The 13,204-nt window shown below is 35.1% G+C and overlaps 1 pseudogene; it reads right to left on the reverse strand.

The window, feature by feature from the left end:
* LOC126764635 (jerky protein homolog-like) overlaps positions 1–12,893 on the reverse strand; it is a 41,562-nt pseudogene extending 28,669 nt beyond the window's left edge.
* Positions 12,894–13,204: the final 311 nt, after the last annotated feature.

A 13,204-nucleotide genomic window follows, 5' to 3' on the forward strand; every position in this document is an offset into this window, starting at 1 on the left:
CAGCATTTCAAAAGGAATCCCCCCCCCCCCATGATCTGGATCCTCGCGACGCCCCTGCATATATGCATGGTAAAATTATACTAAATGAACTGAATACGCTCACTTTGGTTTGTAGCAGCGTTTGAAAACTACGCTACTCGTAGCATTTCATTTTACTCTTGCTACTGCTCTCACTTGTCGGGAGCGACAGCATAGCCTTAGCATAACAATGTAAAGTATGTGCTCTACTCTGCTCCGAGTTTTGTTAGGTAAAAAACTATAGCTGGAGCGGGAGCAAAAAATTAAATTCTGCGCTATGCTCTGGCGTAGCGGTAACAAAAAATTGGGAGCGGTAGCACAGCAGAGCAAATGAAAATTTTCATGTGCTACAGCTCCCGCATGTGGTTGTTGTTTTTTTTTTCTTTTTTGCTATTTTCTGTCATTTACAAGTATGGTACAAGTTGGTATATAAAAGAAAGTCGTTTATAACTCAAGAACGGCTGAACCGATTTGGCTTAAAATTGGTGGGAGGTAGCTTAGAAGCGGGGTAAGGACATAGGATACATTTTATCTCTTTATGCTAAAATTCAATACAACTCATAAATACAAAAATTATATTTCAAATCATAAGCATTTGTTCAAAATTTATGTAAGAATCATTTGAAAATTTTAGTAACTCAAAAATAGAAAGAAATAAGTAAAATTTTTCATATCCAAACATGCTTAGTATATGGGTTATACTGATTTTGCTTCTTAACCAGGTAGTTTTCTTTTAAGACGAACCCGTCCGATATATTTAATATCACAACAAAAAAAAATGGCATTGAAATTTTCATCGTCAAGGCACTGTGATACTTTGCTAGATTATTGGTCAAGGACGCAAATGCATTCATAACAAACCAAACAGGATATCTAACATAAAGATATAGCGGAATAATTGGAGTGTTGATAAAAAGGTTTATTATAATTTTAGATATACAGAAATCTTTTCGATTCTTTGCAATATACGTTGAAGTATGTTTCAAACTGATATAAATATTGGGAATGGTAGAATAGAACTGCAATGCAATGCAATCTGGGAATGGTAGAATAGAACTGCAAATACGCAGTGCAATGGATTAAACTGGTACTGGTAATCAGTAGATGAATATTAACCACGTGTATTCCAAAAGATAAAGGCGAGGTATCTAAACCTGATTTTTCCACGAAATTCGCAGTTTTTTGTATAACTGACAAGAGCTACAGCGTCTAAAGTCGATGCCATAAAATACCTCTGATCTGTAGGAATTTAAAGATAGAAAACCAAGATTGTAGTGTATTTTCTATGGAAAATGTTTACATGCCTCGGTCCAGTTCTTAATGTTAATATGTAGGGCTAAAATTTTCAGGGAATTTTTTTTTTGGGATATTTCCAAGAAATTTCGTGACGGGACCGAACAAAATTAATAATTCAAAAAAAAAAAAACACCCTAATGTATATGAAAAGGGGGAAAGTATATGTAGTTAAAATTAATTTCGAAAATTCATAGTAATTGAGTATTGCAATACATTTGGAATAGATGATGTTCTTGGTAATAAAAAATGGTAAATATTTTACATAATAAAAAAATTTTATAATTTATTCAATTATTATCTAATTCACTTTATTAATATATTTCTTAAAATATTTGATTTTAGATTTATAGAGTCACTTGACACAACAAGTGCCAAAATGATTTGCATAACATTGTTTTGTTTGAATTATTCAATTAATTCAAATATTATGACAGAAAATAGCAAAAAAAAAAAACCCAACAAACACATGCGGGAGCTGTAGCACATGAAAATTTTCATTATCTCTGCTGTGCTACCGCTCCCAACTTTTTGCTACCGCTACGGCAGAGCATAGCGCAGAATTTAATTTTTTGCTCCCGCTCCAGCTATAGTCTTTTACCTAACAAAACTCAGAGCAGAGTAGAGCACATACTTTACATTGTTATGCTAAGGCAATGCTGTGGCTCCCACAAAGTGAGAGCGGTAGCGATAGCATAGCGATAATTTAAGAAATTTTGCTGCTACGGAGTAGTAAATGAGATCCCTGGTTTGTAGGGTATATTTCTGTGTATAGCATGCCTGCTGGTGTTCTTCCAATTCCTCCTTCTTCCAGCTGCTTGGTTTCTTGTGCGTGTTGTTGTTTGTGTCTATATATGTCTGCTTTTATTCGGGCCTCTGATGTCAACTCCTTTTCTCTGCTTGTAGTTAGTTGTCTTTGGTTTTAGCATTTTTTGTTTATTTTTGTTGTTTTAGATTCGCGCCCGTTTAATTTGTTAATTTATATTTTGTGTTTAGGTTTCGCGCGCGTTTAATTTGTTGGTATATACTTTTATGTATGTTTTACTGCTGGGTTTCGCGCCCAGTGTTTTCCGTATGTATGTGTTTTTGTTTGTTTAAACCTTTTAAATTGTTTCTTAGTATGTATTGGCAGTTTTTGGTTCACTGGACTTTTTCCTGTTTTTTTGTTTGCTCCACTGCACTGTTTTGTCTATTTGTTTGTATACGTATGTTTCGTTTTTGTTTGTTTTAGTTGCGATTCGCGCCCACAAGATATTTAATTTTAATTTTTTATTTCGCCGCTGATTTATATTTGGTTTTTAGGTTACGCGCATTTGTTGTATTTTTGTTTGCCTAAAATGTTTGGTGGCTTAATTTTTCAAATGCACTTTGTTTTTGTTCACAGTTTTGCCTCCTCACTGATATATGTATTATTTTTTTTTTTGTTCTGTTTGGGTTTTGTTTTGTTTTTATTTTTGTTTTTTAGTTGGTCACCACACTATTATGCATATACATACATATGTGCGTATATTACTGCACTTCATTGCACTGGATTGTTTTTATTTTTTTTATTTTGCGGTTTATATTGTGGCTATAAGTTTATAGTGCCTGTCTTTTAGGCTCGAAGGACCATGTTTATTTAGATGCCCAATTAGCATTTAAATTTTGAGATAAATCATGTTTAATTACATATATCCAATATATTGTGGAGCACACACTACTGCTTTAATTAAAATAAAAAACACTTTATACACTTTAGGTATTTCAACAAGTTTATTTATAAAATAAATTTATATTTTGTAAAGAATTTACAAAGATAATGAGTAGCCGGAGCTGGCGGTCGAGGTTCCGCGAATCGAGGGCGAGTGGTATAATCGCGGTAGAGTAGCGCCGCAGTGTCTCAGCGAAAGTTGATGTGTTGATGAGTGGGTGCATAGGTATGGTGAGTTGTGTGGTGTCATCAGCTGTGGTGAAGTATGTGTAGGGTGCCATCGGATGTGGTGTATTATGCTTTCTTGCTAGGGTGCGCCAGTTTTTCCCAGGTAGAGTGGGGTGATGCTTAACTCATTTAAACAGTGGCAAACTTCATGCAAAGGACGGTGGACCTACCGACTGATTTCGGACATACATTTGTGGATAGGTAGACAACATGGAGACCTGGATTTCCACCTTACCCAAATACTCAGTGGGCATGGTTGCTTCAGAAGCTACCTATTTAAATATCGTCAACTTTAGTCAATACTGTCCGACGTGTACAGAGTGTATAGAAGACTCTGAACACGTGTTCTTTTATTGCCCTCGGTTTTCTAGTATAAGGAAAATCCGCTGAAAACCACCCTTGGAGGTAGTATCAAGGTGGAAAATTTGACAGCACTTATGTGCGAGTCCTCTGTAAAGTGGAATGCTGTCAGCGAAGCGGCAAATCAAATTATGATAAAATTGAGACATTTAGAACAGATTAGGCGTCAATCAGTCCGTGCAATAGAGGAGACTTAAACGTCTTCTTCTCTCCCATGAAGTAATACTTTGTCCAGTGGTCCCGTGGGAGAGATGTGAGGTGGGAGTAGGTTAGGGAGTAGGCTAGTTTAGCGGATTAAAGTCTGGAGACTCCGGCTTTCGATGCTCTCTCCTACTATAAAAAAAAGACCCGAATGAACATATTTATGCATGTGAGTATGTTTATATGAGTGCTAGATAAACATACAAGCCAATTTGGATATGTAACGAACATGAAAACAGATAAATCAACTGTGCGAAGTGATAGAAACATACCAAGGTTCATATATTTTCATACAAAGTTTCTAGCCAAGCACCATTGGTCTCGACTAAGGTGTAGTATTATAATATCCTTTTTTCGTCCTTTTCGATACGATATCCTTGAATTTTTTTTCTGAATTCTATAGACAATAAAATTCTAGGAAGCTACCTTAAGCGCAAGTCGTTTGCTGCACTCTAAATATATTTAAATAACATTTAAAAACAAATGCCTGGTAAGACACGTTGGTCTCGATGAGGGTTAAACCACTATGCTCTAGAACAGTGGTTCCCAAACTTGTTTTGTCTACCGCCCACTTTGAGAATAAATATTTTTTTGACGCCCCCATTTTTTCACCTATTAACCCTTAACAACCCAGTATGCCTTTGTAATAGCATTGACAGACGGCAGCGTTAAACCAGATTAATTGCATTTTTCGGGATTAATTCAGGAGTTACCACAGCTAACTCCGTTGCTGAATCCAAAAATAACTCTCAAAATTTTAGGGAGTTTGTGAGATTTTCGTTGGCAACATTGTTAAAAATGGCCAATTTTCATCTATTGTGAATGAAATACAAGCAACCCTGACAGCTGTTTATCAAATTCTCAATATAATATCAATAAAACTTCTATGTTATGATGTAGTTTTAAAAATAATGTGTTGATATGCTTTTGTAATAAAAAATGGTTTGGTAAAAATTGGTCGGCTAACAACCGTAATGTTTATCTTCTATCAATTTTCATTGAAAATATTATAAAAAGGACCATGAGCTGTTTATGAGAGTTTCAAACTCGCATAGCTGCCGTCTGTCACCTATAAATTTGGATCTGATTAAGTGCGCAGTTAATCCGGATTAACGCTGCCGTCTGTCAAGGCTATAACGTAACTGACCAGTAGTGCCCAGCGGACACACTATTTAATTCTAAGGCATTTGAAAGAATACAAAGACATTTTGAATGCAAAAAACTTATTAAACAGTAAAATGCACTTAACTTTATTAACTTTTATGTTGTTATATTTTATTCCATTACATATTAATTTCTTTACACATATTACAAAGAATTGTTTTTATAGAATGTTCAGAACAGACGTTCAGGGCAAATGTGGCAACGCTTCTTTCTTTTTGCGACAGGTTCAAATGATTGCTTAGATGATGATCCTTGATCTGATCGTACCACGTCTTTAATGGCTTCTAAAAGATAACTTGACAATCCTTTCTTGTGCCGTCTCCGTATCTGAGAGGTCACTAATTCAGTTACGATTTCTCGTAAAAAAAGTTTTCTTTGTATATTCTTTTTCTGCTCGTTCCAATTAGGGTATAAATTTTTCCATATAATAAGCGATGCGATGCCAACAACATCTATAACATTTTAAAAAAGGCAACCGGCTGGCGACGAGGGTAGGACGGCGACGAGGTGAGGAGAATCGCGCCGAGTTTCCAGTGTTCAGCAACTCGCTTTGTGTTCTTATTCGTAACAGTTCGCTTGCAAAATAAATATGCATGAAGAACCCTCCTTCATTCTCAAATCATTCGAAATCTTACTGTGTGCATTAGACACATGTGTGTTGATATGCTACAATTTTGGTATACTGTTTATCAATTTTAAACTATTCATGTGAAACCTGTTTTAATCAGAGATTTCGGTTATAGATAAAATTACTTTTGGCCGAAAATAAATACTTTAGCTTTTATATGAAAATAAAGTTAAAAGTATGTCCGCCAGACACTTGTGGGTTGTTAAGGATTAAAAACCACTATAACTTCAAATTAAATTAATTAATTATTGTGACCTATATATGTATATGAACGGAGAATTCTAAACGAAACTTTTACTATAACCAGCAACTTGAAACCTAAGCGCAGTATCGAACATACAACGGCGCTTAAGTCTCAAGTTAACTCTTACGGGCTCCACCTGCCAATAAGAATGATTATTGAAACACAATTTTATAGTATTAAAACAGAGAATATTTTATTAAAAATAAAACTAAAATAATCGATCGTTATATAAAAACTAATGTGAAGGATGAATCTGATGCTGTTTAATAAGTTTGTTAACATCAGGTTCCAATTTACTCAAGAACAGTCGCAAGTCGCCACGTTCGGTAACAAGCAAACGATTTCTATTTTTAGAAAGCAGTGTTGTCACAGCACTAAGTCCACCTTCACACAATTATGACGATGGGAACGCTATCAAGAATCGTTAAACGATTGACCACAATCCAGGGTACAATTGCGAGATCGGTTTTCGTAGCCAAAATTCTTGGTAACCATTTTTGAACTTGATTTTTATTTCCTCGTTTGTTGTCAATTCTATAAGTTCTTCTTCCAGCTGAGGTGATATTGCTGTGTTGACATTTGAAAACGGATCCAACACCCAGTCTGGTATTTCCAAGTTCAAAATGTCCGGGTATCGTTCGGTGAAGTCAATGTGGAGGTTTTCCAAATGTTGGCAGTAGGCAAACAATTCGTCGTTACTGCATGATACGAGTACTGATAAATTCGGAAAGTTGTGAAACTCACGTCTGCCCAGATTCTTTTTGTGTAGAAGCAGTTTGGCTGCGAAAGCAGCAACGACGTTTTTTGTTTTAATTAAATTTAGATTATCGCCTTGCAGTTGGAGATTCATGTCGTTGAACAATTTATACGGGTCTGTCATGTAAGCTATATCATTCTTTGATGTTATGAGCTTGTCTTGAAATTCTGTATCTTTAGTTTCCAAGAACTCTATAACAGAGTCAAGCAGGTTGTAGAATCGAGTCAGACAATTGCCTCTTGATAGCCAACGAACTTCATATGAAACAACAAATGATTGAAATCCTCGTCATTAGTAACACAAAGCTGATGAAATAATCTATCATTCAAAGAGCTGTTGCGGATTTTATTGACTGCTTTGTTGACATATTGCAGTGATTGAAATAGTTTTGCACTTAAGTTTCTAGCAACTTAATGTTGTCTATGAATAACGCAATGTACACCAAGGACATCTGAAATTTTATTTTTTAAGTAGTGCCTTTATGGCACCCTGTCATAGCCGGAGCGCCATCCGTAGCAACTGAAATAATATTTTTCAAAATAATTTATTTCTAATCACAAACCTATGTGGTTTGCCTTTTTGAGCAATTAACAAAGAGATATTGTACGAAGCTCGAAGTCCGTCGTCATCTTGCTTAGCACCCGCCGAAAATAGTTTTGCTACACTTGGCTGAGTATTATGCTCTTCTCTAGGTCTTGAAAATATGCTACATTCTTGTCTCTCTTATCTGGATACATTTTATTCAAATGATCTTGCAGTCTTGAAGGCGTCATTGCTTCATTCGAAAATGTTTTTTAAACATAGAAGACACAAAGGCGAGGATGGGTATGTGGGATTTTCAATGAATCCGAATTTAATGTATTCCGCACAATATTGCCGTCTCTTCTTTTTTACTTCCGACATTGTTTTGCTTTGAGAAATACGTTTAACTTTGCGAGTAGTGTAAAGGAGGCGTAAGTATTGCTCTTCTATTGCGCGCAAAACCACAAACGAATATAAAATAAATATTACATTATTTATATAGGAATGCTTAAGCACAATTATTATATAGTAGTCCAAAAATATTAATTCTTATTTTTCGTAGAAATACATTTGTAAAAAAGGATCTTTCTCCTTTTCTTATTATCTTATTTTTCCCAGAAACACATTTGAAAAAAAGGGTTTTTATCCTTTTTTTATTTTCCCCAGAAATACATTTGTAGGAAAGGATAAAGATCCTTTTTTTATTTTCCACATAAAAGATTTAATGAGTTCAAAAGCTCAAAACGTGCGTTACATCAGCTACCTACCCGACGTCATTTCGCAAGTGATAAAATAAATTATTCAAGAGCTCAAAGCATTCGCTACATCAGCTCGAACCTACCTACCCTACGCCTTTGCGCAAACGATTATATTATGATAGCAAATGCCCACATACAGATTTGGCAATGGCAATAGCAATACGTTTGACAGTTAGTATTCTATAAATTCTATCCTGTCCAGATGCCCCGTTATGAAACGGAGCGACCGATTGACATGATTTTAATTTTTTCTATATTCAATAAAATAGGACAGATATATGAACTACGCGGAGAGAAATATAGAACCGAGTTTGAGCAATCTTTTAATTCATATTAGTTGATGTTTACAAGTTGTTGTTGAGAGTCGAGAGCTCATGTAGTCGTTGTCTAAGAGACCTCCTAGCTAAATAAAATTACAAATAACCCCCCCAGGCCTCTACACAACGCCCCCATTTTCTTTCTGGGTCTCTTACCGCCCCCCTTGACACCTGCAGCGCCCACAAGGGGGCGTTATCGCCCACTTTGGGAAACACTGCTGTAGAATCTTATGCTACACCACAGTTACAAGGTACAACAATATCACTAAAAAATCGGGGTTGTGAAAGACATTTTTGGAACACTAGGTCAAAGATTTCTAGCAGGTGGAGATTACAACGCAAAACACACGTACTGCGGCTCACGTCTTATTAATCCGAAAGGACGACAGCTGTATCAAACTGTTATAATATCTCCTGGTAAGCCGACATATTGACCTAGTGATCGTAAGAAAATTCCAGATTTAATTGATTTTTCTGTAATAAAAAATATAGATAAATCGCACATAACAGCTGATACATGTACTGATCTATCCTCTGACCACTCTCCTGTACTAATAAAGTTATGTGAACAACCCATTTTCGTTATTCCAAAAGTGGGTCTAACTTCTTATAAAACGAATTGGCTAAAATATAAAAAATACGTCAATAGCCACATTAATATTGAGTACCAAATAAATACAGGAAGAGATGTTGACGAAAGCATAAGAGAAGTCAATGATATAATAACCAGCGCAGCTGTCTTAGGAACACCAAACAAAAGCTATAAGCCGCTTGGTTCCAGAAAAATCTCTAGTAGAAAAATAGAAATGCTTGTAAATGAAAAAAGGCGTGCAAGACGTGAATGGCAGATAAATCATTCCCCTTCCACTCAGCTTCAATTGAAATCAGCTGCACGTAAATTAAAAAAAGCGCTAAAACGTGAGGAAGAATTCAATACCGAAATGTATATAAAGAAGCTGTGTCCAAATTGAAACAAGCAAAATTCCCTTTGGACAGCCCAAAAGTCCATGAAGCCACCAACTGACTCCAACATGCCTATACGAGACTTGGGTGGAAATTGGGCTCGAAATGACGAGGAAAAGGCTAATTGTTTTGCAAATCACCTAGAAAAGGTATTTCAACCCAATTTGCCAAAGAACAACTTTTAGCTGTCAATTTACGCAACACAGCTAAAGAATCGCTCGAGTCTTTTAAGACTTCACCTTCTGAAATTATTGGTATCATCAAAGAACTTAATCCAAAAAGTCGCCGGGACATGATAAAATTTCACCAAAAAATGCTAATTGAGTTACCAATTATTGTTGTAGAAGTGCTCTCTTTGCTCTTCAATGCAATTCTTAGTTTCGGATACTATCTAATTTCTTGAAAAAAGTCGCAGATTATCTTGATAGATAAACCTGGGAAAGACTTAACACAGCCGTCGAATTACTAACGAGATAAGGAAAGCATTTGAGCACAGGGAGTACTGTTCAGCAATATTTCTGGATATAGCTCAGGCGTTTGATAAGGTGTGGCATGAAGGTCTTTTATATAAGATTAAACAAATTCTACCTTTAGAATTGTATAAAACATTGGAGTCTTACTTAAAAAATAGAAAATTTATGGTAGAGGTGGGAGATTTCCTATCTGATGAACGACAGATAAGGGCTGGTGTACGCCCGGGCAGTGTTTAAGGTCCAACACTATACATCATATATACAGCAGATCTTCTAACAGCTAATAATGTATTAACTTCAACTTTTGCGGACGACACAGCTATAGTGAGCCGTAACAAACTCCACATTTTGGCATCAAGAATATTAGCGGAGCATTTAAGTTCTGTCGAAGAATGGCTAGCGAACTGGCGTATAAATGTGAATGAACAGAAGTGTAAGCATATTACAATTTCGCTAAGACCAAAGATGTGCCCGGCAGTAAAAATAAACAATATTTTAGTACCCCAAGCGAACGAAGTTACATATCTTGGTTTTCACCAAGATAGAAGGCTCACGTGGAGAAAACACATCTCTAGTAAAATGACATGTATGCAGATTACAGCTGCTAATTAAATCGGCTTTTAAATAAGAACTCCAAACTTAGCCTAGACAACAAAGTGCTTTTATATAATGCGGTCATAAAGCCGATTTGGATGTATGGCATTCAACTGTGGGGTACGACCTGTGCAACTAATATTGATATAATACAAAGGTTCCAATGAAAGTTGCTTAGAACAATCACGTGTTCACCATGGTACATGCGTAACGAAAATATCCATAAAGACCTTGGTATTGCTATGGTAAAGAAAGAAGTAGAAGATAGCAAAATTAAATATATGTATATCTAAACTCCGAGATCACTGAAACCCTGTGGCTAATGCTTTGGTACATTTCTGCAATCAAACACGACTTAAAAGAAGAGATATGCCTGCGTATTAAAGAGCGACGTATCACCAAAACAGCTCAATCACTTGATGGAGCCTGTCTAGGTTTTAATAGATTTAAGATTTTATAACTTATTGTTAGGCTTTAAGAAATAGCAGATCCAATAAATAAAATAATTTGGAAAAAACTGTATGTGAATTATTCAAGTATAAATTCCACTTTTCAATTGGATTTGATCGCAATAAAGTTATGTATGGTTTTATAATAAGAAATTGTTAATCACTACTCCTGTTTCGCTTTAAAGCGAGAACACAGCAGTTGCGTCAAGCGACATATTTTTTAATCCTAACACTAAAAATAAGAAAATGAATTGTAAAAATATTACAAATTGAATTTATAAACATTGAATTATAAAACAAAACATACTTACCCTAATAATACATGTATATTACTTTAATTAAATGAAACGTTGAACCAAACGCACGAGTTAAATAAGATAACATAGGTCGGAAAGGGAGTCAGGCGGCAATAAAATCTGCATATCTAGTACAATTAAAGGTACAAAGGCATTTTTTCTCATTTCTTCATTAAAATTCGTAAAAATAAAAAAAAATTTGACACTTCAAATAGCGAACATATTTTAATGCATTTATTTCTAATTCAGTAACTTTTTTCTATAAACACAACCAAAAATAAAATATATATATATGTAACAACAAAAACATAAATTCCATTGACTTGACGCAAAAAAGTTTGGGTACAAAAACGAAGGGAGGCAAACGGCGATGCATACCTTTTACTAGCACATTAGTGTCAGACTTTGTAATTTTGGCCTATTCAATTTTTATAGTGGCTTTTAAGGTATTCTTGGACGAAATACTGTGTTTTCGAATCCTTTTTTTTCTATCAAATCCCCTATGTGCTCTATAGGATTAATGTCGGGTGATTGTGGTGATGTTTGGAGTTGCTTGCCATTGAAGCCATTTGCGGACTAGATACGACGTGTGTTTCGGGTCGTTATGTTGTTGAAAAAGAAATTGCCTGCTGTCGAGACCCAGGTTGTGTACGCTCGGACACAATTTTTCTTCAGAATATTCAAGTACATATATTTGCCCATTTTGTCTGTTATAAATTCCAAATTACCCACGCCAGATGCAGCCATACACCCCAAACCATGCTACACTGTATGTATTAAGTTATTTTTGCATCTCTGAATTGGCACGCCTCCACACTTTTATTACTCCGTCCGACCCAAAAATGTTGAATTTTGATTCGTCAGTGAATACAACATTCTCCCAAAACGAATCTGGTTTATCAAGATATTATTTAGCAAATTTTAATATAATATTTTTTTCTTATTTGCTTTTGATATGAATGGTTTACGTCGCACAGTTCGTTCGTAATAACCAGCTTTGTGCAGCGCATTACTCACAATTTGAGGATTTACATTTTTTTAAATTCGACGTTTATATTATTTCTATATAATCTTTACTGCTGAAATACGAGGATTTCGCTTGACAGCAGCGATGGTATTGCGTTCTAGTTTAAAAGTGTCTTCGTAGGGGTTTAAAGCTTTAGGTCTGCCGGACCAGTGTTTCCCCACTATTGTGATATTTTCCCAAAGAATTTTATTTCCCAAATATAATTTTACTATTAATTTTCTCACTTCGAGCGAAATTTGTAAACCGCGGCCCATTTTTTTCAGCAAATAAATACAATAAACTTTTATAGTTTGACAGTTTTAAACTTGAATATGTATAGTTCTCTGTCCAGGTTATACAAGTTACTGAAAAAAAAATTAACCACACGCAACCAAAACCAAAACAACATGACACGATAAATGAAGTGTACTTCACCTGTTTTGAGCACTTTACGAAGAAAATTCGTAATGACAGTCTCTTTATTATTTTTTCCATATGGTTTTTTTCTATGATCCGTATTATTAGGCCGATAATATAAATAAATTATTTTACATGTTCAAAATTGTTTATGTATACAGTAGATATCGACTATATGCAATTGTTATAATGCAACAAAAATTTTGCATACAGGCGGTAATTGCAAACAAGCGGTTTAACTAAAAATTATATTTCACTTCAGTCAATTCATTTAATTTGAAAATTGTCAAAATTTACTTCAGAACTCTCAGGATTAAATTTTCAATGTCTTCAAAATACTCTAAGGGATCTATATTGTTATGGAAAAAATAGTCACGCAGCGAATCTAAGCTTAGCAAGGCATTTTTCGTTGAGGGGTGTTTAATACAAGTATCAGATTGCGCGAACACTTCTTCATTTTCAATAGAATTTTCATTGACTGCCAATACATACGCAACAATATCCTCGTCCGACATGGTTCCAAAGCAGACAAGTTCATTATCGCATTGAATGTATTCGTTATCAAGTGTGCACCATTCATAGTTTTCGCCTTCAGCGGCTGCAATCTCATCTGTAATGTATTCAATGTTGTCAATGTCTGCCTGAAATGAACAATTTTATTTTAAATTTGTACCATCTTGAACACGAAATTTACCTTTTTGAAACAATTACTAATTGTTTGCTGCTTAACAAAGTTCCAAGCACGATTTGCATATTTGATACCATCCAAAATAAAAATAGTGAGAAATTTCAGGAATTCAACTATAGATAAGCCCTTCTCCAACGA

The sequence above is a fragment of the Bactrocera neohumeralis genome, unplaced genomic scaffold, assembly GCF_024586455.1.
Source record: "Bactrocera neohumeralis isolate Rockhampton unplaced genomic scaffold, APGP_CSIRO_Bneo_wtdbg2-racon-allhic-juicebox.fasta_v2 cluster09, whole genome shotgun sequence".
In the NCBI taxonomy this organism is placed as follows: Eukaryota; Metazoa; Arthropoda; class Insecta; order Diptera; family Tephritidae; genus Bactrocera; species Bactrocera neohumeralis.